Here is a 26,449-nt window from a genome sequence, read left to right as displayed (position 1 = left end):
AGCGGGGAAGGTAATGCGTAAACTGAGCGTTCCAGACCTCTGCAGATCGAAGCAGTCTTCCAAATCATCAGAACGTAAATTATATACCAAAAGGCAATAGCCATTCGCGAATTCAGTCGGAGTAATCAATCCCTTATCTTTTTCCATAGCGCTCATCCCTTCAACGAGATTATGATACGCTTCCATATAATGCTTCTTCGTAAAATCCAACTCGTAACCACCTTCCGGGATCAGGTAGCCGTTTAGCTTCAACTCGACTCGATTCATATTATTGTGTATAAAATTAAATGGATTTTTGGTAACATCTCCTTGGAACGCCTTTGTAGCAACCATCCCGATGATCAAGCGAGAGGGTAGGATTCCGCTATATAAATTACCAATATCTATTTGCGTGGTTTTAGCCGCGAAGGTTCTTGTAATAAGTTTGATATCTATAAACGGATATTTTGCGTCAGCTTTAACTATCATCGCATTTTTGATATCGTCACTAATTTGAACGCTACGTAAATGTAATTCATTTTTCGTGATGACGAAGGCCCCAGTCACGTCACCCATTAGAAAAAAGCTTTTGGGATTTAAAGTAAGTTCGAATTCGAGCGGTACGTCGTGTAGAATATAGCGATCCTGCAGGCATAATCCGTGATGAATTTTAGCTCGTATCTCGACTACTCCACCCGCTTTGTAGGCTTTACTTCTAGCGTAATACCCCGCATTCGTTGAAGCAACGGTAGCGCCTATCTCATCCATATTGCCCGCTGTATCTTTTACCCATCCCTGAGCATGGAGAGTACTGTTTTGCACATCTTGAGGAGAGAATAGGTAATGCAAGTAAGATGAATAAGCTTGAACTTTGATATCTTGCTTCAAATTCTCGTTGCCCACTTTTATTTGTAATTGAGATATCATCGAATCTAAAATATTATTCACAACCCCGACGTCTTCAACGCCTTTCTTTAATTGCAAATGAAACAGAAAATAACTCTCACTCAAATCAATAAGGTCTTCGGAACCTTCGAAGCGGAATGTGATAACGGAAGCATTATTCGATATAGGGGCTATTTTAACAGTCCTTTTCTTTTCGACGCTCGTCTGCGTAGGAGGGAGATGGAACAAATCTAAAGACGGATGAACCCCTTCAGGAGAAAGGTTATGAATCAACTCCGCCATGTATCACGGCTGAGATAAGAAATGAAATATTAGCTTGCGTAAGTCCTATTTAATCGAAAATATCTCGACGACGTCTCTTCTTTTTCTTGGGAGGTTTTCGTGGTGCCATTTTTCGCTTTCGTAGAAACGAATCAAGAGCATCCCCGGCCGCTTCTTTACCGCGTACTTTAAGACTATCACCTATATTTTGTCCATTGAGAACATCGGATGCTACCTGCGCTCTCGTATGTAGAAGACGTCTACCAAGAGATTTTGCACCTTTTGAAATGAGCGGCATAACACTTTTTCCGAAAGAGCGGAATAAGTTACCGAGTCCATGACCTCGCTGTATTCGACCTCTAAAATAGTTCAGATCACCCCCACTTTGCTGTTGATAATAGTGCTTGAATGCTTCGCGATCACAACAATAATGACTCTTCATGATGTCGTATAGCGAGTGTGAGATGTAGGGGCATACCGCCTAATTTTATAGGTTCACCTCTATCATCACGAATCATGATACGTATTTGATTTGCACTATCAGCGATCATAGGGAAGAAGTATATTTTCTCGAATAGCATATGCTAATATTCGTCTATTTTAGAAGTAACATGAATGTTTCGTAGCAAACGAGCACTGGTATCACCCACGATCCGAGGTCTGATCAGATCTGAATATACCAACAAATTTGTAATAGGCAAGAGATCATTTCTAAATTCGATTTTTCCCAACGAATAGGTCCCATCATTAAACTCTATCGCTCTAGCGCGTCCGTATGTAAATATCGGATTTCTTGTCTTGCGATTTCTAACAAATTTGATACGAGAGCCGTCATCGTTAGGGCGAACGATCATCATAGCTCTAGAACCTTCTACCCAATTAATCCATACCTTTTCCTGATCGGAATAGATCCGTCTAATCAAACTTCTTCTATCATAGTAGTCGGCTGCCGGATAATAATAATAATTATTAAATCCGCCTTCATCCGTATCCCTGAAACGCCATAATAAAGCGTCGTGAGATTCCATTCTGGGTTGAAAGTTGTTTTGAAATGAAATTTTGGCTAACCCAGCCTCCCATTCCCCTGCTTCAATCGGTTTCGCTAGTTCGATAGTAAAATCAGACTCATGAGACGTAAGATGAATATATTTCATATTGCGATAGCGCGTTTCCGAAAATGTAGTACAAGACTCGATGGCGAACTTCGAAAAGGTATTTTCTCACCCGTTTCATCTAATAGAGATATGTCGATACGTTCTAGTCTATTTATAATAAGCGGGAAATAAAAGGGTTTGATATAATATTTCGAAAACGATAACAATTCTTCGTTCACTTGAACGACGCGTAACAAGGGTAGGAGTCGACCACTATCTTCCTGTGGTTCAATGATATTGCAATGGACGTACACGAAATTTACAACCGGATCTACTGTCACACTAAGATTCAAATGAATTCGCCCATCCGTGAAAAAAAATTAGAAATCCTGCAGTTAGAATAGGGTAGACCAGGGGTGGGCAAACTACGGCCCGCGGGCCGCATGCGGCCCTCGACACCGTTCTGTGCGGCCCGCGAGAGTCTAAAGAAACTTATCAAAAATATTGATAAAATGCGTACCAAAAATCGAATTAATGCAGGGACTTGATTAACCTTTTTCTTAGTATATTTCACCATAATAATTTTAAGACAGCGGTTGTCAAACGAAGGGGCGCACCCTCCTTGGGGGGTCGTGAAAGCATCTGAAGGGGGCGCGTAGCTGAGCTCAACTGAATTTTTTTGCGCGCTCGGCGCGATTTACAAACGATTCTAGGGTACATACGTCCTATATTACTTTTATGTTCAATTTCTGTCGCGACAGCCCGATCTCAAGGCCCACGCAGTTTAAAAGGTTTCAACTGGTAAACATCACAGAAATCCTAAACGACATTGACATAATTCGGATCACGAGTGTGATTTCAGATTGGCCAGTTCAGTTTTAAATATTTCAGTGGTGTGCTTATAATAACGATTCGCGCGTGTCTTAGGTAGATTCGTTCTCTGTATGCGTACAATTAGGGTATTTATATTTTGTCTTCACATAGTAGAAGCGTTTTTGAAGCTAACATGGTTATGATGCTGCCAGCATTGTGTGTCCTGGAACTGTATCAAAAGTGGAATTGGTAAATCTATGAACAGATCGCTGCTCACAGATTCAAATTTCAATCCTGTTCTAAGAATCGGGACAACCGACAAATTGGTTATTGAGGTCGACCAGCCTATGAAATCTCGCCACTGTTTCGCACGCTTGTCTGATATCATCAAAGTAATGTTTGGTTTGCATTGAATAAGCACATTATTATTATCTCCATGTCATCACTATATGATATAATCAAATACCAATACTGCGTTTTGGTGTATAGTCCCAATTTTATATAGTGCGGCCCGCGAATGGATTCAGATGTCGAATGCGGCCCGCGAGCTCAAAAGTTTGCCCACCCCTGGGGTAGACGAAATCCTAACACTTCCGTATCGGTACCCAGATGCAAAAGAGAACCGTATAGATCGATATCACTAGGAGAAGTAGCGAGCGATACGGTCGTTTCGTTAAACTTGTCGGTGACCGCTTTGTGTGGTATGGAGAGCAAGATGCTATTACTTTCCGGATAACATACTATTCTCACATCGTAATTGAGACTTTCCAAAGATCTATACAAGTCGTATATCGACTTGTACGAACCATATTTGAAAAGTAGAGCTCTGGTCTCCGTTTGAGTACCCATAACTCCGATACGAATTCAGAAATCACCATTCCTGATACTGCATCGCTTTTTAAAATCGGTAGGGAATGAAATTTCCGTGAGAGCCACTTCCGCTCCTTCCACATTTTTCGGGGTCTCCAATTCGACGCTGTACTGTGCCGTCGTGTTGTCAGGAAACTTATTCATGCAGGCATTCGAAAACAACGTCACGTAGTTCATAATTTGAGCTTGGGATTCGGTAGCATATAACCCACACAAGACGACATGAGTGATACCCGAAGTTCTCTTTAGCGACAGTTAGATTGTACAACGAGAATGAAACGATCACGAGTATGATAAGTACTTGCGCTATAAACTGATAAAGGTTTCGACTAGTCGATATCCTTTTCGTCGATCCAGGAATCGAATTCACTTCCATACCCTAACCAACGCACCAAATACTGAACTAGTCCGGATCGTTTACGCCTTCTTATAATCTTCTCGATTCTCCACGTTTTTGGCTCCTCCACAGGTTGCAGCTCCTCTCGATAAAATCGACCCTCGATGACTTCCCCTCCGTAATCTCGAACGCGATACACGGGAGGATCTCCTTTCAAGGCTTCAGCGATATAAAATATTTCTCTTTGCCAATTCGCCCGAGCACTTTTCTCAAACATATTTCGATTTTTAGAAATGCGAACGGGTAAGCCTACGGCGAGCTCGGGAAGTTTAGCTTCTTGAAATCCGTAAAGTTTTCTCCAAACTGACTCCTGGTTAGCGGAATTCACTTCGTTAGGAGCCATACCTATACTTCTATGATACGTCCGGTTGTAGGAGTAGGCGAAGTCGTCGAGTGCGTTAATGTAATTACTCGTGTTATTTTTCGTGAAATAGCGATATATAATCGCCTTAATAGTTCTAATGTACCTTTCGACCACGGACGATTTCAACTCGCTTCTCGTATAAAAGTATCTCACTTTGTTTTCCTTCAGATAGCTCTGGAACGCTCTATTGGTAAATTCGCTACCTCGATCTGTTTGCAACGCCAAAGGAATCCGATCACGAAATACTCGTTTGAAAGCGGAGATCATACTGCTTCCGGTTTTATTTTTAATCGGAATCATCCATACATATTTAGAAAATATATCTATAACGACGCCCACAAAGCGGAATCCACGATTATGCCTTGAAATCGATTGTAGATGCATCAAATCGCTTTGAAATTGAGCATCAATACCGGAAACTATAACCCTCGATCGCTTGAAATTCTTTCCGAGCGGAAAATGGAACGTATAGGTATCTTCTCCTTTGAGCCATTCCTTTTTGTTTTGTAAATAGGCACCCCTGTACGAGTTTGGTTGTTTCGGATCGAAATATTTCAGGTCACCCATTCTTCACCAACAACTTTAGAATTGGGCTTACGAAGTCTCTTATAAGTCCACGGAAATGTACGAACTCGAGACCTGCCGCGAATCGGCGCGATGCTACGCTTCTGTAACACACGTTCCGGTGACGGTGAGCGCTCCGTTTTCGCGGAGGGGCTCGCGAGCCCCTCGCTGTGGAGGGCGGGCGCGGCGGCGCTGCGGGTGGCGACGTTCTCTTGACGTAAATTTCTCAATTTTGCAATACCATGTCTAAACAGAGCAAGTTTCTCTGAACGTTTCAACTGAGAACGCATAAATTTGGCTATGTGCTTATCGAATTTTTTTTCCCATTCGTCTTTTGATCGAAAAGCTGGAAAATGCAATTCACTCATTCCTTCCGAATACCTTACTCAGCAGGCTCCCGATGATGGGAATTGCAGCGCTTAGTATACCTAAAATAAATTAGTTAGAAAAAATGACTCATCAAGTATGCATTGATCGTTTACTCGAGAGAAATCCTCCCCTTTGCAAAACTTTTCGTTGACCTTTGTGAGTTTTTTGAAGCAATAATGTTCGAATATTTGATCTATGTTTCCGTAGTTTTGATTTTCTTGAGGGAGAGATCCGTACTACACCGGAAGCTATATTATGAATACACTGACAAACACAACTTAAAAATTGATTGTTCAATAAAAGTTCTCGTCGCTGCTTCGATTTAGCACTTTTCAAAAGTTTCAAGTTGGCGTGATATTCGCTTAAACGTTTTCGAGATATGCGACTACCTCTCGCTGCCATATTGAATGCCGCGAAATACGAAGCGACACCAATATTTATTCTTGATATATGATCAAATTCTGATGAGGGAATATTTTACTTCGTAATCGAAATTTTTCAACGGTCTCCTGCGTCAAATCGATAAATATATATGAATAAGGTTTTTGAGTAGCCTTTTTATAGGCTTCAGTAAGAAAACCAGTTTTATCGGGGAACATTTGACGAGACAAATAACTGATTTGGCTTGAATCTCGAGGGTTTTTAAATATGACGATATAGCTAGCGCTCAGCGTCATATCGCGGAAGCCCTGACCCTTATAAAAAATATTTTGACAAATGAACACCACGCGGATCTTCGAATGATGACTATAACGAGTAAACAAAGCCCTCGCTTCTTGCGCCAGCGTCATCATATCATCAATCACCAGAAGGATATGAGTGTCACCTTTCTGTAATTTTTTCAGTTCAGATAAACCGCGAGAAAATTTTACATTTTTCATCTTGTCGTATAACGGCTGATAATTGTTATAAAGCCACACGATCTTCTTCGGTATCGGTCTAATCATCTTCTCGGCATTCTTGACGAGCTCGTAAGTAAAGTAAGTCTTTCCGCTACTGCTTGGACCCGCCACTATCATACGAAACGGAGCATGCAATAGACGAACTCGATCCATTTTATTACAGTAACAAAGGTAAAGTATGAATACCATCATCCAGCACGATCCTTTTATAATAACCATAACTCAAAGCACTTCGATATTGCCTATACGTGAACATATCACCACCATAACAACGAAATCCGCTATTAATACCACCCGCTGTGGATCTATTTTGAAGAATGCCATGGAAATCCTTGAAAGTTTTTTTTTGCCGTTTTTTGCAGCCCTTTCGAGCTGCATTTGTCCGTATCACCCTTGCAATAATACGTCTTGGAATTCAATCCGATAAACCCATCTCCAACCCATTCCTCTTTGAATAAACCGGGTACGCGTTTTGAGAAATTACGTGCCTCTACGCAACAAGCCTTTTCGGTTTTGAAGCCAATTGGGTCATTCTCGAATTCGTGTTTATGCGATGCGCATGCGCGAGCCACAAACCACTTGTCGTGATTTTCAAAAAATTCTTTTTTCTTTGAAGGTTTGATGAGTGAATAGATCGTATCGGAGCTTATTGCAACATACGCGGAATCGGTATTGGTTTCAATAAAAGTCCAACTACTATGCTCCAAATACACAAACAAACAGTCATACACAAACTCAAGAATTCGTAATTTTGCATAGCAAAAAATATAAAATCCGACAATGATCGGGTGTTCATGAGAAATTTTATTCGGTCGAGACGATACCTCGAGCAAACCATCATCCGATTCGATTCATCAATTACATCAGCATCGAGAAAAAAATTTTTCTCGACACGAGCAGGTAACTCATCAAACGTTACGTATTCATGCTCCCTATATTTAGAGGGATTTTGAATTGTACGACCGAAAGCACTATTTACGCATACCTTCCATGTTACAGCCTCCATTTCACGGGCAGGATCTTTCGGAACTACATCACCCTTACGACGTTCAGAAACAACTTTATCAACAAAACCAAGAAAAACGCGTTTGGGCTCATATTCGACAGCCTGGTATACACGTGTCACGATCATACCATGCTGAATGTACCATCGAAGTAGATCTGTGTTAAATAACTGTTACACAGTGAAATAACTAGAGCCGAGGAATTTTTTCGGAAATTTGATGTTATTTTCCACTGCGTACTCGCGCATATGATCACCAATATCGCACTCATTTACTTGCATGTGTTTGAAAAACGGTGGTAATTCTTCGAATTTCGTTTTTAAATCATCAGGACAATGGACGTCACACTCCATTACACCGAAAAATGAGCCGTCGACCGTACGCGCAAGCAATTCTCGTTCGCTGAGATAGTAGTTTTTGGTGACATTGCGAGACAAAGAGGCGACGAATCGCTTGATTTCAGGATTTTTTTTCATGTTCGTCCATACGCATTCCTTCATTCGTATAACAGTATATCCAAGATTCTCAAAATATTGGGTAATCATATCGGTTCGAACGCGTCTTTCCGTATCCTCTTTATTGGGATAACAATTACTACAGCAATGAAAAAAACACCCATCGTAATAAAAAATGAGCTTTCCTACTCTGTAATAACCATCGACGGGTACTCGTTTGTTACCGATGCGTATTTGATTACCATTCCATGCGTGACGAATGTCGATACCGCGTGAATGAGCTTCGTATTCCAACCATTCATACTCTGCGTGAGTGGGCCATACGCGCTGTCTGTGAAACTTATTCTTAGTTTCGTCATAAATCCATCGTATGGCATAACCCGTGGGCATATTTTGACCTATACACCCCAAATACAGTGCATTGGCGTCATAACCTACTACTTTCTTCACGGTTTTTGCGTCAACATTATATTGCGATGAACGTATTTTTGATTCCTCCGACATGACGTAACGCGTTGTTATTTGTGACAAGCCACCGACAAGATTATTTAAAATAGTTTGATGAAGATCAGCATTTGCCTTATTGATGAGTGTTATATCGCAACAATCACGAAACATGAGACGATTTTCTATGTTCGGTAAACTCACATTATCCTTGAACATATCGATATTCAATTTTTTGTAGAATTCGAAATTATTATTCAGCGCAGTCAAGAAGCCCACGACGTCGCATTCATTATAATAGCGAAGAAAATCACGAAATGTCGTCATGTTCAAACGATCCCATACCTCTACGCATTCGGCATATTGTTCCGTTGTTATATTCGAACCACGATGCGCGCTATAAAACGATTGGCGACTCGGTAGCGCTTTTTCATCTAGTCGTTCAATGCAATCGAAATATTCATACGGAAAATAAAATTTGGTATTGACACCATCGCCATATAACTTCATATAAGCATCCAAACTGTAGCCTGGACTGAGAAATAGCGATATATCTAAAAACTTTAGTCTACGCGTCGCAATTGTTAGATATGAACTATTTCTCTTCAATACAAAGAATCCACTTTCTGCATGTAATATCTTGATCAAATACCTTTTGCATAAATTTAAATCATATCGAGATGAATTGAAACCAATCACTGGTATTTGATCAAGCCATGTTTGAAAGCGATTTGATAGCATATCCAAGTACGATCTTCTTTTTGTAGGATCGCTCGATTTACGTTCCTCGATTAATTTTTCAATGTCAATGATCTCATGCGCGAACGAGTCTCGCAATTTCGCGGAAGCAATATCTTGAACGCGATGTATTTCATTGACCATATTATTCATTAACGTTTGTGGACAACCATCTGATATGAAAGTAACGGTATCGTTCGTGACGTTATTCGATAATGAGATAGAAACGGGCGCATGCCTATTAACGAACTCAACCTTTGGCGTATCGGCTTTTAGTTTATCCTTAATCAACATGGCTTCGAAGTCAAACGATATTCGAAAAGGATAAAAACGTCTTTCGTTATTTACAAGGATACCTTCGCATTCCAATTGATCAAATACGCTCGACTTAGGTCTGTATACACCGGAGGCATATTTACGTTTTTGAGTTAATTCACATTCGCTGTTCTCGTGACGTTTTAAATTATTTCTATTTAAAAAGAAAGTGTTACACGCCTTACAACAAAATGACGCGGCGTATGTTTCAATATCCGTAATCAAGCAACAGTGAGCATTTTCCAAATGTATATGAACGACTGTTCCCTCTGCGTTAGACTGCCGCAACATAACTGCGTGATGATCACGCTTTTCGTAAAGTAATATCCTTACGTTAAAACATTCTTCTACTTTATACAACTCATCGAGTGGAACGCCATTTTCTATAGATACGTGGTATACTTCTCGGAATTTGGATGCCATTTGGTGAACATGTGGTTCGTTTCTCTTATTCTTGATGTGAAATGATATGCATCTGAACAAACAGAGCGAATCGCCCAATAGTGTCCCGTGCTTATCTCGAATAAAAGTTCTGATAGAGCGACATGCATTTATCTCTTTCGATATAGAGTTTGCAGTAATGCAGCCTAACAAAACTCTATGCATTTGGTAGATATAGAATTGAATATGCAATATACAAACGCAATAGAATTTCGTATCGGGTCTTGCTTGTCGGGCGCGTTCATAGGCAGACGATAAATCGAGTTCATCTGTAAAATTATCAAAGTCCTCTCGCGATAAAATAGTTTTCGGTATATCCAATACCGCATTGCTTGATTGCGGATAAAAATAACTATACCGATGTGTTTCACGATTATACAACAGAAATCCGAATGCGTGATTTATTTTGAATTGTTGGAATCTTCGTGGATATATGGACGCGATGCGTGCATGAATATCGTTCAATTCTCTATCGAGAATACGCACATTGATAACCTCTTTTGCTGATCTCGTGATCGGACGTGAGTTAGTCCACTCAGAATCGATAATCGCGTCGTAGTGTGAACGAAGGACATCGGTTGCATCATCATCAAAACCGAGTGAATCATCGATGGTGAATGATGCATCTTCAACATAACGTCTTCGTCGAGACATCCAGCTTATACTAATATCTGAAAAATACATTCACATATTCCATACGTGCATGAATATCGTTCACTTCTCTATCGAGAATACGCACATTGATAACCTCTTTTGTTGATCTCGTGATCGGACGTGAGTTAGTCTACTCAGAATCGATAATCGCGTCGTAGTGTGAACGAAGGACATCTATTGCATCATCATCAAAAACCGAGTGAATCATCGATGGTGAATGATGCAGCTTCAACGTAACGTCTTCGTCGAGACATCCAGCTTATACTAACATCTGAAAAATACATTCACATATATATTCCATATTTCAAACGTATTTTACATTTAAATGCTTCATAAAGGAATAGAAATTTAATCTTTTTCAAGTTATGTAATTCCTCTGCATTAGGATTTAATTTATCAATGTCTTTGAGCACATTTTTAGCTATAACAAGAAAATTTTTCCCCCATTCTTCGTATCCTTCGAGAGTCGTCAATTTGTGCCAACTTGCTGCTCTTTTGATGTCTTCATCTACGAAACCCTCAAACGCATGTGTCATTTCGTCTCGAATCCGCTTTCGCTCGCCTGCATCAAATTCTTCTTGTAAAAGCATATTTAAATCTTTACCGAAGTTTGCCATATTGTATATCTGAAAAAACACAAACAATTCCATTGTTATTATACAATTACTGCTATACATAAGCACATAATTCAGTTGTTACACAATTCACATGCACACCTACTCATACTGTACAATGTTATACATAAACACATAATTCAATTGGCTTCATAAATATACTCGTATTCTTTTTTTATTTCGGCGAATTTATCATACAATGCAGATGCATATACGTCCTGTTCCTCGCACGAGGAATCAACATCGCATTCTGGATCCGAAGGTAGATAGGTACGAGCGAACATATCGTGTATAATTTTTCGTTGAGCATGTTTAGTCATTGGCACTGCATACGACGGATAGGACGCATCATCGAAACGTATAATCACCGTGCTAAACTGGAACGCTCTGCCGAGATTTTTCGTCAAAATATCGCTAGCATTGTCAGTATCTGAAACGAGCCAAAACGAAGACGGTTCGATACGACCGAATTCGGAATTCACAGAACCTCGATTAAGGCACATGATAGCTTCCTGCAGCATGTTATTCGAAAAAAACAAATTTCCACAATTGTGCATCACCGAAATCGACTTCTCATTATCGATATGCTTGAAGGCTTCCAATTTTTCGTGAAATGGATCAAGGAAATTCGCAATGTCATCTGTGAGCAATAACTCTGTCAGCATTTCCTTTGCGGTATGGTTTTTTCCTTCAATGAAAAAATGAGGTGCATAGTATTTTTTTTGTATGTATCCTTCCATTAGGCTGATAATCAAGACCGCACGAAGGAAGTTATGACTACGCTTACGATCAGCGAACATCACCTCATCGATATTGCTCTCCAATGAGCGAAAAAATAGTACGCCATTGTCAATCTTCAGTATGGGATAATCAAGACTGAGTATCATATCTTTAAACCTCTCTTCATCTATTAGTCTATTCGCGATACGGCGGCGTTTGCTGAAAAACGGCGAACGACTTCTCTGCGGTGTACGAGATTGGTCAGCACTCACAGTACCGAGGCTTTGCTCGGAAACTGTATTTGCGCAGCGAATTTTATTCGCATTAAAATCGAGTGTACGCTTCGCCTTGAATTCATGCGGTCCGAGTTTCACGAGCTCAGTCGGGGACTGCTTCTTGTCGTCATCGATTTTGGATGACGTCGCTGCTTCGGTCTTGTCGTCATCGATTTTGGATGACGTCGCTGCTTCGGTGTCTGTATCTGAATCATCATCAATAATTATAACGTCATTGTTACTTGTTCCGTGAAGTTTCTTGTCGGCAGTAGACTTCTCGATCTCCATTGTAATCTTGATCAGTTCTTCGTTGTCGTCGCTATTGAAGTCGTCTATTGGCTGCGTATCTGTTTCTGGAACCGATTCGGTGACGCTTGTCTCTGTTGTTGTAGACATCTCGATTCCTTCGGTGACGCTTGTCTCTGTTGTAGACATATTGATTCCTTATTGTATCAGTTCGTAGGTATCGCTTATATAGTGAGTTCGAAGAGATTTTGTCACGTTCTCAACACGTGATGAGTTGTTTTTAGTTTCGAATATAACGCGTCATGATCTAATCTTTCTGTTATCCTTTTCGATCACGTAGGCATTATACAAGTGATCGTGATTTTCCCGGGATGATTATGTTGTATGATTCAACTATAATTACTGTTGCGCGCAGTCACGTATAAATGATGTGGTTGATAACATAGACATGTCTGAGTGATTAATTGGTTTCGCGCACGTAATCGTTGGATGGTATCATCTTTTCGGTCACGTAGTCATGAGACATAGACTTGTTTGAGTGATTAATTGTCTTCTCGCACGTAATTGCGACATGATCTTTTTTTCGGTCACGTAAGCATGATAACATGCATAGGTTTGTCTGAGCGAATAATTCTTTGGCTTCGCGCGCGTCATTGCTTCCCGTAGGCATGTGCATAGGCTTGTCTGAGCGATTACTTGTTTGATTACGTGACATCTGCACCTCTGCGATATCGCTCGCATTGTGTCGATACAAAAAATGTAATCTTGTTATTGGGCTTGTTCGATAGCTATATAAATCGAGCTGTGCTGTATTGTAAATCATTCCGACACAATGTCGAGTGTCCAATTTGATTCTGTTCCTGCTAAATCGATTCCTGCGTCTAATAGGTCAGACGATGAGTGTGATTCTGTTCCTGTTAAAACGCGAATTAGGTGTGACTGTTGTTGCGGGTGTATAGAGGTACCGATAAGTGAGGATGATAAGCCACAACGAAGAGGACCTCATTATTACGCTATGAGGGATAGCTCTGGTCGACGAATTTATGAAAGTTGTGCAAAACATCGTGATATAACTATCCCGCCATTAGCTGATCCTGTTTTTTATAATATGGTTGGGTATCGTAATACGATGCGTACGTTTTCGCATTGGCCGAATACTATCGATGCCTCTCCCAATGAACTTGCTGAATCTGGATTGTTCTATACCGGTTATGATGATATTTTGAAATGTTTTTCGTGTGGTGGTGGTATGCGTGATTGGTTACCGTCTGATAATCCTTGGTTTGAACATGCTAAATTATATCCAAAGTGTCCGTTCTTGATACGCCGTAAAGGAAGCAAATTCATTCGTAACGTTTTATACTCGACGCCTGGTATCAGAAGGTGTTCTACCAAGTTCGATGCCGAAACAAATTTGCGTACAGATTTAATTGATGGTTGTACTTATGTCTGATTTATTTTTCAAGTATGGGTAGTTTAGCAATTCGGGGTGACTCTTACATACTCGATGGACCTTACAGACGCGATCTCTATGTGTTCAATGGTATTACAAAGCTACGCATAGATGCGGCAAATGGATCGGAATTGAAGGCTAAACAGCTTCTTGTACAGTCTACGGGTGGAGCTATTAAAAAATATCGAGCCACTCTTAAGCACCTTGGTGGTTTGGTTGTGGCCTATATTCGCGATGGAACCGAACATTATCAGCCTATTACTCAGGCTGATGAGTACGTCATATATTCCCCTTCGGTTATTGTAACCGATCCTGATCACCCTCCTGTGTCATATGTATTGGGAGCGACTGACAGACATATCAAACCGAATGGGCAAATTGAATGCAATAGCGCTGATCGTAGCGCTGGATGGCAGTCGTTCGCTGGGCAATCTTCGAACTACAGATCGGGAGGATTTCAATCGACAAACGCTCGACATGCTGAACAACAACAACGCCGTTGATGTAATACGTTATTACATGTTTTTTCGATGAATGCGTCTGAATAAATATACATCTTCTCTGTTTTCGAGAATAAATGAATACACATATATACATGAATGAGATTTATTCTGAGTATCATAGATTCATGAGCAAGCAAGTACATAGTCGAAAGTATGGTATTCAAAAGTATTGAGTCGATTTGTAATCAGTAGGGTAGTTCAGAATAAATGAAGCATAGTCATAAATTCGTATTATACACGGGCGTTCTAAAATGATGATACTTCGATGTCGTCGTCGTCCGATGCCTTTTACTTCTCCATTTATAATTTTCATGATCATAGTGTCGTCGTGTGTTGTTATCTCTGTGTGATTCGGTAACGTGTCGCAGTAATTAATACGGAAAGGATAGGGTATTTCGATCGATAATACGTCTCGTGCGATTGTCGTTCTTTCTCCTCCAATTGATAGCGAGCATGGGCATGTAAGTATTTTGTGGGCGTATTGAGACGTGTGAAATATGCATCCATTAAATACTTGTAAACTCATTCTATTGAAATAAAAAAATATATTAATGTATGAGATGCGACGCGTCGTTCATTTCTAGTCTGTAACAATTTTTCATGAATAAGCTGTTTAATTCCACGGCGGTTCCTTGCTTGATAGTAATACACTTTCCGTTTATGCGGACATCTTTCTCATGAATCTTCATTGATTTTCTTTCGTCTTCGTCACGTATGATCACCCACGTATATCCTTTACGGCGTTTTATTATGAATTGCCGCTCAAGTTTTATCGTCGCTATGCCCGTTACTATTATACTCTTTGAAGTTTGGTCCATTGTAATACTTGTTGGAGACTCGAATTTAACATCGTCAATCACTATTCTTCCCATCGTTGCTCAATTTCGTAATGAATGGCTTCGCATCAAATGTGTGACTTAAATAGTCACGTAAACTTCTTTGTGAAATAGTTATCTTGAGTATAGCAAACTATGTGTCAATTCTTCTAGTTTGTTCATTGTGGCACGACGACCGTTCTTTCGTATCCAGGTCTGTATCATTTGCTAACGCTGCTCTGTTAAGTTGTTTCGATCCATATATTCACATTCTTCAATTTCTTTAGCAGATAGTTCAAGTTTTAGGCGAGCAAATCTCTTCCAGTTCCACGGTTCAATTCGTTCTATTATACTATATGCATCTCGGGACGTGATCTCAGACATAATGCGTTTGCTTCAATATCTATTAGTAATTAAATGTGATATGGTATCGCTTGCTACGCTCTTCCGCTTCTTTATTCCATTCGACTACCAGAGGGCATGAAGGATATATTCTTATTTATAGTCTCAAATAAGCGTAGGTCGCTAGGTTAGGCTCGGTAGTGTAGTGGTATTGTTCCTAGTTCAGATGTCAGAGGTAGTCGGTTCGATTCCGTGAAAGTGCCGTTTTTAAAAGTTTGTGATGCGTAACATAGCTTGTGACGTGGCATGCTCTGATTGGGACCATAAAATCATCCTTATACACTACTGCCCAAGCCCTTCTCCTTTGGTGAAGCATCCGTAACTATCCATAGCTTATCACTTGGTGCCGGTAGCGAGATCGTTTCGTTTGTATTGAGGTGACGTTGAGCGGATTTGAATTGGCCCAGTAATGTCTCCGACCACCCCAGGATGTTCGACGAGTCTCTGCCAGCAACGGCATGATCCAACGGTGCTAAGAAATAAGAACACTGCGGTAGTACCTTGGACAGTACCTTATACGCGCCTATGAACGAGCGTAGTCCCTTCAGTCTTTGGTGGTTCGCAACTGCTGGGCGAGGAAATTCGATGCGAGCTTGCTCGAAGGTTTCCATTTTGCCAAACTCATCCTAACAGCATCGTCTCTTTCGGGCTAATCACGGTTTTGTCGGGAGATAAATGCAAACCGGAAGGTGCCAAGGCTTTCAAGAAGGATAACCAGTTATCCAGTGCTTAAACTGGGTTGGTTCCGCCGCAGTACAAATAATCGTCGATTTTCACGATCTTTCCTTTCTGTAATAAATCCCCAACGATACGACTCATTAGTTCCTCTAAAGCCGTTTCGGACCCTGGCATGCCCATAGCGCAACGACTGTATACGCGGGTTCCCTTGTATGGGGTAACGATGCCACAATATTTCATTGATGATTTTGACAATGGTATCTGGTAATACGCGCTAGTTAGGTCAGTCTTTATCAGATATTTCCAGCCAGCATTTTTTCGAATAGTCGATTCTACGTCGGGCATCAGTGAGGACTTTGGCTTGCAATACTGTACTACGTCGGAAAAGGCCGTTAACCAGACGTGTACCCCCTCTGGGTTTATTCACGGGAAATGAAGGGTTCAGATACTCTAAACTTACACTCAACTCTTCCGGTTTACGAAGAACACCTTGGGACTCGAGCAGATCGCATTTCTGCTGCAATTCCAAGAGGCGGTTTCTAGAATACTGAGGGACCCTCCCTTTCCGCTGGGTTGGGGATGTAGGGCCCATATTCACGACTGCCTCAAAATTTACATGAGACCTATTGTAAAGACCAATCGATTTGTTGAAGACGCAAGCATGCTGTTTTATCGATTCGGAGAACCGCTCGCGGATATCATCGTCTAAAATACCATCATGGTCAATCGAGACGCAAGGTATAGTACCTCTTAGTTGTGAGTCGAGCGTGTTGGGTAGAGTGTCCGGGGGAAGGGTTTCCGGGGCCTCGGGGGCGTCCCCCAAAGTTACTATTTTCGACACGTGACCATGTTTGGAGACATTAATGGGAAGGTCGGTGTCGTTTACAAGACATAGTTTACCATCTTCAACGTCCGCAACGTGGGTGCTCGGCCACCTGTATTCTTGGGAGGTGATCCTGTGCGATGAAACCGGCTCTACAATAGGCTTACCATACGTCCTCTTTTAAGAGGATTTGTCCTCTTTTTTGACTTTTTTGAAAGTGTCTTCGGAGGACGCACTTTTGTCCTCTTTTTTGAGATTTTGTCCTCTTTTTTGAAAATTTAGGTCAGATTTAGAAGAAATCGCGAGTGATATGCCGTAAATTGGCGCAGAAGTGAAGCTCCGGCGGGTATTTCGGAGGGAAAAGTGGTGATTTAAGCTCTGAGTGTCCTCTTTTTACATTTTCAAAATATGGTAAGCCTGCTCTACAATAATCGACGAATTTGTATTTACCTGTAGTTCGAGGTTGTCGCCAGGCCATATAGTCTTAGTGTACTTTGTTCGCAGAACTTGGGTCTTACTGAATGTTGGTAGTGATTCGATATCCAGACACTTCACCCTCTCGTCGCCCAAAGTAACCTCGTTTCGGCTTGGCCGTATGCCAACGTCATTTTTAACGAAAAATGGCATCCCAGCCAGGGCGTCAGAACCTAGCTTTCGCACAACCAGGGCGGGGAACGCAAGTTTATGTTTTCCTAACCTGAGAGTCGTCGAGATCTCTCCAACAACTGGTAATCGAGTTTCTCCGTCTGCTTGCAAGGCCTGGTGAGATGTTTTGACAATCGGAATCTTCAAACGATTAGCTGTCGACTCTCGAATAAGATTTGCAGTAGCTCCGGAATCCTAAGTCAAGTTGATGCATAGCGAGTTGCAGTACACCTGTAGGAATGGAGAATATTTTATGGATACACGGCTGACAGGGTGAATACAGTCTACTGTGTCAATATGGTCGGTATTTTTGATCGGCTCTTCTCCGTCGTTAACAACGAGCGAGTGCGAGTTGATGAATCGCCTATCGTCGTTTGGCAAGAATGAGCACTGGCTGAGATGTGACCTGTAACCCGACGTTTCGTGGCTTTGCACAACGGGCACACCTTATTGCGTCGTCGTCTGTCCTGACCCGCAGTTTTTGGTGGAGCTTGGTAAGAACGCACAACGCGTGTTTCGTTTGCAGCATTCTCTTCGTCCATCAGGAAACTTAGCGCCTGGGATACTTCCGGTTTAATTGAGGCAAGAGTGCGGCTGCGTAGTTCTGTGCCGTAACGCTGCTTCACGTGTCTCGGTAAATCCCTATGAATGATGTTATACGTTGGAACAAATCCTCAGGTTTCTCATCTGGCTCGAGTTGAATTTCTGCGAAATCCAAGAAATGGGCTCCTGTTCGCTGGAACCCGTAGTGAGACCTGATAGTTTGCCAAATCGACTCCATAGATGTGCTCTTTTGGATAAACATGTTTCTGGAGATGATCGGGTAGTAATTTGCTACTTGACCAAGCATGAGTTCTAACAATTTCACTTTTTGATGGGCCGTTTTTCTTCGGTCCTCCGGAACATTTCCGTCGTCGTCGGTGAAGCCACGTGTAGCATCGGCTTTCGTGTAGCGTTGCCACGTCGCGTTATCGGCGAGGAATGGTGCAAAGTTAGCGTCCATACTCAAGCAGTATTTGAGATTGCTCTTGCAGCTTTCAAAAGATGTGATCGTCTCCGATTTTGTTAGACACCACTGCTTCGGTGCACGCGCCGAGTCTGACATTTCCGTTTTCTTGGTGAGAGTTTCGATTCCTTGACAGCTGCCACCACGCCAGTATAGAGCCTATATTCCCTATTGGCACCAAGAACGATGTCGGCTTATGACAGAAGTTTATTGCAGCAAAAGAGAACCCAACACCGCGACCAACCGTTATATAAAGTAATTATGTGATGACACCAATCAATCGCAATCAGCGGACAATCAATTAACAGGAGCCAACATTCGGCTCCGTTTAAACACAACACAAAACAATATTGGCGCTATTAATAATGGAAAGATTGGTGTATATGTGATCAATAATGGTGGAAGAGGTAGCTGTGACTGTAGTGGGTTTTGAAATAACGGAAGCAACTCCTTTAGATCGTAGCATAAGGAGATAGTCCTGGTGCGGCGCTAAATCCGATAGGTGATCAATATTGTATGTCTCTCATTATGAAAAATTGGATGTTTCCTTGCTGCAGTTTGTTGAGAGTACTACTGAGTTCACTTGTGAATTCCGAAATAGTGAAGTTAGGGTGACGATAGATGACACCAACAACAGTATGCTTATTTCTAATTCTAGGATTAGAAATTTCCACCCATAATTGTTCAACACCACTGCACTTCAAGTCATATTCATGAACCTGTTCCGAGTTGATATAGGACTTTAGGTAAAGTCCTACACCACCAGCCATTCCCTGTGTAGGAAAATTTAGGTAGAAGTAGCCGCTGATATCAATACACACTTACGTGACCTTTGACACGAACCAATCAAGTTGCAGCAGAATGTAAACAAAGAACAAGGCCGGGCAAGCTTACTATGAGCTCTTATGGGAAAAGGTTGGAAAATGAAGGTTTTGAGCAAATTTACGTTGAATTGGGGATGACTGGCCTTAATAAATAGTAATAGCGTAGAGCTAGTATGTAGTTGCAGCTTTAAGTCTAGGATGAACATGAATGGTGGTAAGTACGCATCAGCGTGCTGTGTCCAAATGCAAAGTTTTTGGGCAACTTTTCGGATTAAGCGATGATTGTTGTATACCATACTATAGGATTGTTGTAATGCATATTTTGTCGATTTCATAGGCTGCCGGTCTCGAGCGAAATTTTCAATCATATCTCATGTTCAGAAATATATGCTATAAAATACAGCTGCTGCCACACATCACCATTTTGGTGTATTGATTATGAAACTTGAAAGCTATGGAGATTCTATCGAATTTCTGGATTTGAGTGGAACAGCATCTTCTTCTAACACCGCGGAGAAAGCTACGAAATATTTCATGGAGCGCTACGTGCACGACATAGGGACAAAGATTGAGGAGACAATCAACTCTTTGTGGAAGCAATATTCTAGTGAACAGCCATTGTTATCGCAACTTGCGGAAAAGTGAGATATCATACTCAATGGAAATACACGTTCTCAGAAAATCCATTATTGATTCGGCTTGCACTTGTAAGACAGGGTAAGTAATGAAAATTATTTTTTTTCAGAGACTCCTGCAATACATATTGTAACCATGATTTATTTTCACATTAGGTTCTGATATATGATCTCATGCATATATGCGTTGATTAAGACAATCCAGCACCTGGAGCTACAAGGACTACATTGTGATTTGCATCAGCATCAGTGAGCTCGATCGTGATTGACAATCAATCTCTCGACCGTACGCGCAACCGATCAACTCCTGCCTCAAGGTAGATTTTGGTGTATCTGGTGTCTTCAGTTTTATGACATTCCACCAAACACAAATAGTCCTAGAACATTTTCTCCTGGAGAATTGTTCATTCAACAAATTGGGCCTCTAAATGAGCTTCAATGCACACCACTGGAGTATAGTATGGATAGACATGCACTGTTGGTACACATTGACCATGTGACCGCGCAATTACAATCCGTAGCATACTATTAGGCATTACAATATTCACAATGGAACTGAATTTGCACAATTGTCGAATATGTTGCGTCGGTCATTTTTAATTTTCAATCTTGAATTAGAGTAAGCAATTAGTTCATATTTGGTTAGTTGATACACAATACTGCATAGTATGACACCAGACAAAATTTTATACTCCTTGATTCTTCCGATCAGCTGTTCAATATGAATACGTTTTCTCGCCATCTTTCTTGTTGTGGAACAGTCTGGCTCAGGCATTTGACGGTGTGCCAAATCATGTGCAGGAATATTTAAATCTAGATTCAATTTCTTGATTTCAGACTCAATGGTGAATCTCTTCTCTGCCATGATAGCATTTCCTGGTTCACCATAGCTGAACTCCATCATTGTCTTACATTTCTTGTCGAATCCACATATTTCACTAATATTTCGATCTGAAATGGTCCCTGTGAACAGTTCCTGCACAAAAGTAAGTGCACCACAATCCATCAATCCTTTCGAAGTTGTATGTGATTTATTGACAGTCAATATTCGTTCTAGTTTTGAGAAATCATGAATGAATGCAAATGGTGTCCTTTTAAGAACCACATATCTACATGGCCAAATCGAAATCTAATGAAGCAGCTATATACGGTTGACCGAATGGTTTAATACTATGCTTACAGCAATACTATAAATTTGACGTCAGTAGGATAAGTCGGGCAATTCAGAAAGAATTTAATGTGGTCTAGCATAAAATTTCAGCTTCTCCGCATCTTTTGACATTATGATGCTCCTCTGAGAACTGAACTTCACTAGCAATAATTGTCCGTCAATTTGTAATTTTCCAGCAATAATTGTCCGTCAATTTGTAATTTTCCTGGACGGGTTTCCTGTTTTGTGCTTCTACTTCTTCCAGAAATTTGATTTTCTTGCGTTTTATCCATCGACTTCCTCTTTCTGCAGCTTCATATAAGAATATAAGATATCCATCAAGCCTGCACAAAATATATAATATGTTTATTTTACAGAGCAACACTGCTGTGCAGGCACCTATCAAGGCGTACTCGTCCGACTTATGCAACATATCACCGCTACCAATTCCAACTATTCATCTCATTATTGAATATATTGCTCTCAACAATTTCAAGACAGACCATCAAGCTACAAAACTGGAGTGGAATAAAACGAGACACACCAAGTCGATTGTGGCATCAAGTGTGACTGCATTTCAGATTGAACTCATTTTGAAACACAGAATTGTTTCATCTAAATTATGTCACGATTCCGTATTTTTGGTAGGCCTACAATAATAGATATGTCATTTTATTAATAAAATGAGAATTCAGATGACTGCAAGAAAGTCCACATGCCTTTATCCAGATTTTACATTCTTCCATGCATGTTATTGGCTCTGGGAAAGGTACAAGCGCACACCAGGAACGGACTGGGTAGCCATCTCCAAGTTACACAGGCTATTAGCGCAGTCGTTATCCGGCATTTGTCCTGATTGATTCAATACATGGGCTAGAACAAAAAAAATGACGATTTCAGCTTGGAACGGATCATGTTGCCTAACATATATCATATTAATATGATCATTGATCATTGAATATGCAGACAAGTGTCCAGTGTAACAGTAATTTGCTAGATAATGATGCAGACTGTAGACTGTACTATATACGATTTCATAAATAGAACGCTTATAACGCCAAGCCTACATAATGAATACCCCACATATCCTGACTCAAGATTAATCTAATACATGCTTTCGGTACGACAATCCTATTGTGTACGACTAAGGTCTAAGGACAATACAGCAATAGTTGCTTCATCCGAAAAGTTGTCAGAAATCCATTCAGTTGGACTTACCATGCTGATGAGTGCTTGCCACCATTCATGTTTATTGTAGATTAGAACACTGCAAATACATACTAGTTCTACATTAATACCATTCACCAAAGCCATCTATTCCCAATTCAATGTAATTTTGCGAAAAAACCTTCACTTATCAACCCTTTCCCATAAGCGCTCATAGTAAGCTTGCCCGGCCTTCTTCTTTGTTTACATCCTGTTGCAACCTGATTGGTTGTGTCAAAGGTCACGTAAGTGTCTATTGAGGTATTCGGGTCACCTTCCCAGGTAGCACGCCTACTTGGGTACCACAAGGTATCGAGGTGAGATGAATTGTGGTAACCAGCTGGGGAAATCAAGCGGGAACCGTACATTTTTGGCCCCATATTACAGAGGTATTTTCTGGGGGACCATGTGGGTAACCCACTTAGCTGGCAGCGAAGACAATATTACGACCCCGGTCCTTGTAGCAGTAGCAGTAGCAGTGTATGTGGGCCGAGAAGTCGACGTAGAGATGTGCTAGGAGATGATAGGTAAACCCTACACGTTAGTTAACTTAACATTGTATACTGTACAGTACATACCTGGAACCTGCTACCTCGGATCACGCAAACCAATATATACGGTAATCTGAGTATATAATAACCTTTACGGTGGGTGAGTGAGGCCGTCATCACTGTTTAAGTGTAATCGTTGAGTTATATTTTCAACTGAACAAGACACACACAATGTACAATACGATAAGATAGAAAGCGATGTAATGAACAGATAGGAGGATGCCGACCGACGCGCAGTTGCCGTCTTTTAGACTGACATCTACCTCGGCTTAGAGTGCCCGCCGTCACAGTTACTCTCGATGTTGACCATTTTCGAGGCCAGGGCCCTTGCTAGCGATTTCCATAACTCGTGTGTGAGTGCATTCTTTCGTCGAGTCATTCTCGGGTCTCATGTCGCAAGAAGAGGAGCTCGGACAAACCTCCGACGGGAGTCGAACCGAGGCCGCCCGATTCTTAGGCGCTTATCGTCACCAGTACCCGAATTCAACTCATATGGAGGTGGAATTCAATTTGGAAATGTCCCAGCGACCAGCATCGCAAATGAATAAATCGGAAACCGATTATAATATGACTTTACTCTATAGATGAACAAACCTTGCTGTAGGAAAATATAAAAGAAGGATCTCTTTCGGAAAACTACTCGGTCACATGTGGGAGCCCTATGAAAAGTCGACCATTCTTCATTGACGAAAAGAACAAGTTCCAATTATTTGATCACAGATATTTTACGAGTAAAATTAATCCTGAGTTAAAAATAATAGATACAGATAAGGGATAAAGGTAATGGGATCTACGCAAGAAAATTATAACGCACGCTGTGAGGAATTGAGTACTCTAGCAACGGAAATTTAAGTTCACTTCAGTGTGACAAACGGTCAATTTTAAATAGTTCAAATCACATTGACGAGGTAAAGCATGGTAGGGGTTTTAATGTTCGAGGTTCGAGCAACCAACAGGGATAGCATAATAGCTAGAAAACTTTACTACATACGGAACCACCTTTATTATTCGATGAAATAAACCAAATAACATTGATGGAAAATAAGGTTGGTTCCTGTGTGGGTGATATATGGGAAATCTGAGCTCCTCTATAAGTGGGTTTCTCATGTTTCAACATGATTTGATATCAAAAACTCAACAAGTAAACCTTCCCCGAGTTCAAATTGATAGGTACAATTAGAAGAGACTTATTGCAATCTACCTGGGATTGGTATGGTATAACCACGCATCTTTATGGATGGAAATCCCGCTTGGTTTCGATGTGGGTTACATGTTACTAACCCATTCCGATCATCCATCCCACCTAACCACTTAAATTCCACCTGGATACCAAGTGGGCGTGCTAGCTGGGTTTTAGCTTGGTTGCCGATATGGCAATCAAGCAAGGTATACTGTTTAAGCTAGCAATTAAATCACTCAGCTCATCCAAATGACAATGCAAGGACCTTATGTTAAGGTGAATTATTGTAAACTGTTCATATTCTTGGACTTGACTTAAAATAGGCAATAAATGGTCATTGGTGACTAGGGTTGTTCAGATTTGGACATTTTTTTGGAAACTTGTTTTGCGTAGTTCCAAATGATAGTTAAGTACATAAAAACACCTCTATGAGCGATTTTGGTCATTTTCGTCACGATCTTCCTTGCCCGCAAAGCCCCCAAAGACCCACGGGTCGATTCTCCTTACTACTGACGATTCACCAGAGTGTTGACGTCATATCTTTTTCCGTAGTGTTGACCGTGTCATTGGTTCACGGCTTTTGTGAAGTTATCAGTTCAAAACGGCTGTGCACGGATGGGAAATATATCGACTTCTGAAACTGTACTGAAATGCAGTCCTATATATGCCAGATGTATCTTCGTTCTACCAAAAACAACCAGTCTGTCGTGTTCATGGGAAACATGTATTGGTTGCACCGTTGTTATGAATCGTATACCGAAGAAGCACAATCGTGTTGTGAGTCGAGTACAGATGCGCAGATATTTTAAGCTGGTGTTAAGCTAGTAAATGTTACTGAAAGGTATGTAATATTTGCCTCACTTTTAGTGTTACTAGGCTAGGGTTACCATATTTTTGTGAAGCAAATTCCGGACGCTCTTTAGCGCCCACTAGCGGATTTTAAAATGAGGTGTAACACATTGACCGCCAATATGACGTCACACTAGCAAAGCATTGGCCATCGACTGTAAACAGTACACTATACAGCAGGGTCGGGCAACATACGGCCCGCGGGCCGGATCCGGCCCGCGAAGGGATTTTGTCCGACCCACGGACAGTTTTCCGTCTTACATGATAATGCGGCCCGCGGCTACAGTCTGCCGAGATTCCCCGCTACTTGCTTACTACGTCAAATTTTAGTGACTCTATGTTATTATATACAATACATGTATGCGCATTGCGCACTGCACTGCGTGCGAGAGTGGAGCTTACTCGTAAGTTCGTCGAAACGGGAAGAGTTGCATTATCGGCATTTACCATGTACTCATAACCCTAATATCGTTTGTGGTAGTTATGGTGTTTCTCGACTACAATGGTCATTTACACCAGGCCGAGATTCCTTATTTTTGATTCCGTAGCCGCCGACTTGTAGCACGGAACACTTCTAGGCTTCTGTAAGACACCGGATATGCCAGGGGTCGCGAACTCAAAACGGGTCGCGGGCCACTTTTCAAATGTTTTAGAAGCCGCGTTCCGCATGAATTCAATATCAAGATAAGATAGGCCACACAGTTGAACAACGGCGCTATCACTTCACCTATTCAGCCCTAATGAACTGATATCTTGATAAATTTGGCGTACTGGGCTTATCGAACGCCTTGAAATCTTAATTAGTGATTGCTGCGTGTGTTGATTGATCAGAGAGAAGCAGACATGGCGGCGCCTGTATGACAATGCTTTTCTCAAATTCACATTGTCTTCGTCATTATCGGCGATAAATGGCTTTGAAGTGACATTGCTGTCATTAAATGCATACATTTAGTGCGATTTACACCTTGTATATGTGGGTAAATGGACGAATAATGTATCGATTCAGCAATCCGGCCCGCCAAGTACATAATTTTTCTATATCCAGCCCGCCAACTGGAGAAGTTGCCCGCCCCTGCTATACAGGAATGAAGTGGAACATAGGTCAAGAATTGGGCCATCTGTAATGTGAGCTCTGGTGATTGCTACTTGCTAGGGTTTGCAATAGATTCCTCCACGGGTAGGAAGAAATCATCTGGCAGGCCGTGTTTGGCCTGTCAGGATTGTGTTTGGCAGCCCTGCTTTACAGTTAGGTCGGTGCGGGTATCTGTTTATGTGTTTTAATCAGATCCTAAACAACATTTTTT

General features: G+C 41.2%; 1 long non-coding RNA gene across 1 annotated transcript; it reads left to right on the top strand.

Annotated features, from left to right (window-relative positions):
• The first annotated feature begins 19,827 nt into the window (after nucleotides 1-19,827).
• On the top strand, nucleotides 19,828-21,846 carry LOC145450915 (uncharacterized). Its single transcript, XR_013918636.1, has 3 exons — nucleotides 19,828-20,291; nucleotides 20,366-20,526; nucleotides 21,737-21,846. It is a non-coding gene; the product is annotated as an uncharacterized LOC145450915 (long non-coding RNA).
• The last annotated feature ends 4,603 nt before the right edge of the window (nucleotides 21,847-26,449 follow it).

Source organism: Botryllus schlosseri, chromosome 11 (genome assembly GCF_051294905.1).
Source record: "Botryllus schlosseri isolate E-star chromosome 11, Bs_hap1, whole genome shotgun sequence".
Classification (NCBI taxonomy): Eukaryota; Metazoa; Chordata; class Ascidiacea; order Stolidobranchia; family Styelidae; genus Botryllus; species Botryllus schlosseri.
The sequence above is the reverse complement of the archived record's forward strand: the minus strand, read 5'-3'. Positions and strand labels throughout refer to the sequence as shown.